The sequence below is a fragment of the Otolemur garnettii genome, unplaced genomic scaffold, assembly GCF_000181295.1.
Source record: "Otolemur garnettii isolate 467f Iridium unplaced genomic scaffold, OtoGar3 scaffold00029, whole genome shotgun sequence".
Lineage (NCBI taxonomy): Eukaryota > Metazoa > Chordata > Mammalia > Primates > Galagidae > Otolemur > Otolemur garnettii.
The window spans coordinates 17562830-17564966 of record NW_003852424.1 but is presented as its reverse complement, the minus strand read 5'-3'; positions in this window follow the sequence as shown (position 1 = coordinate 17564966).

Below are 2137 nucleotides of genomic sequence, written 5' to 3'. Positions count from 1 at the left end.
GTCTCAAAAAAAAAAAAAATGCAAATGCCAGTTAAATCTGAATTTCAGGGAAAAAATAAAATTTTTTAGTAGCAGTATATCCCCTGCCATATTGGGGATATACTATGCCAAACTGCTTTTTTGGCCAGGACTGGTGTCTGAAGTCTGTAATCTCAGCACTTTGGGAGCCCAAGGCAGGAGGATCACTTGAGACCAGGAATTTAAAATCATCCATGGCAGTAGAGCCAGACCCCAACTCTACAAAAATAGAAACATTAGCTGGGCATTGTGGTGGGCAGCTCTAGTCCTGGCTACTTGGGAAGCTGAGGCAGGAGGATTGCTTGAGCCCAGGAGTTTAAGGCTGCAGTGAGTCATGATTTTACCACTGTACTCCAGCCTGGGAGACACAGTGAGACCCTGTCTTTTTTTTTTTTTTTTGAGATAGAACCTCAAGCTGTCCGCCTGGGTAGAGTGCCATGGCATCACAGTTCACAGCAACCTCCAACTCCTGAGTCTACGCCTCAGCCTCCGAAGTAGCTGGGACCACAGGCGCCTGCCACAACACCTGGCTATTTTTTGGTTGCAGCCATCATTGTTGTTTGGTGGGCCCGGGCTGGATTCAAACTCGCCACCTTAGGTGTATATGGCTGGCGTCTTAGCCACTTGAGCCACAGGCGCCGAGCCGAGACCCTGTCTTTATTTAAAATTTTAAAAAAAGATGACTCGGTGCCCATAGCACAGTGGTTATGGCGCCAGCCACATGCACTGAGGGTGGTGGTTTGAACCTGGCCCAGGCCTGCTAAACAACAATGACAACTGCAACAAAAAAATAGCCAGGCATTGTGTCAGGCACCTGTAGTCCCAGCTACGTGGGAGGCTGAGGCAAGAGAGTCAGTCAAGCCCAAGAGTTTGAGGTTGCTGTAAGCTATGACGTCATGATACTCTACCCAGGGTGACAGGTTGAGACTCTGTCTCAAAAAAAAAAAAAAGAAAAGAAAAAAAGCAGCCCCTGTGGTTCAGTGGGTAGAGCGCCAGCCCCATATACCAAGAGTAGCGGGTTCAAACCCGGCGCTGGCCAAACTGCAACAAAACTAGCCAGCACCTGTGGTCCCAGCTACTCGGGAGGCTGAGGCAGGAGAATCGCCTAAGCCCGGGAGTTGGAGGTTGCTATGAGCTGTGTGATGACGCCACAGAACTCTACTGAGGGCCATAAAGTGAGACTCTGTCTCTACAAAAAAAAAAAAAAAAAAAAAGGCTCAACGCCCATAGCTCAGTGAGTAGAGTGCCAGCCACATACACCAAGGCTGATGGGTTTGATCCCAGCCTGGGCCTGCTAAACAACAATGACAACTGCAACCCCAAAACAGCCAGGTGTTGTGGCAGGCATCTGTAGTCACAGCTACTTGGGAGGCTGAGGAAAGAGAATCGCTTAAGCCCAAGAGTTGGAGGTTGCTGTGAGCTGTGATGCCACAGCACTCTACCAAGGGCAACATAGTGAGACTCTGTCTCAAAACAATAAAGGAAGGAAGAAAGAAAGAATCAAAATAAACAATGAAACAAAAATATTTGTTATTTATCTGAAATTCAGTTTTATATGGTGGTCATATTCCTGAAGCAACCAGAAGACTCTCAGTGCAAAGAAGGCCACCTCTCTCTTCCAGGGAAAATCTCTCTGAGGTCAATATGGCCTTTGAATTCAAATCCAAAAGACTCACCTTGGCCTATAAGGCCTTGAATGATCAGAATGAAAGAATGGGCCCAGAGCTTGACTTCTTGGAAGGATAATGACTCTGAAATATTTCTCCAGCCACCTTCAAGCTACAAAGTACCCGCACCAGCCTCACCCCCGCTGGCGGGATCTCCAGTAGTACTGTTGTCAGAGGCTTCTGCACTTAAATGGCCCTGGCCCGTGGGGCATTCAGAAAGATTCAGGAAGACACAACCTCTCCTTAGGGTGGTATGAGACACTTGTATATTTTTGTTTATTTTAAAATATTTTTAGAGCTCTTTCTTCAGAGATAGCAACACGGAAAAGGGAGTGACTGGAGAACTCAGCCACCACAATGAGCCTCCTCAACAAGCCCAAGAGTGAGATGACCCGGAGGAACTACAGAAGTGGAAGGAAGAAGAATTTTTTTTTTGCATTTTTTTTTTTTTT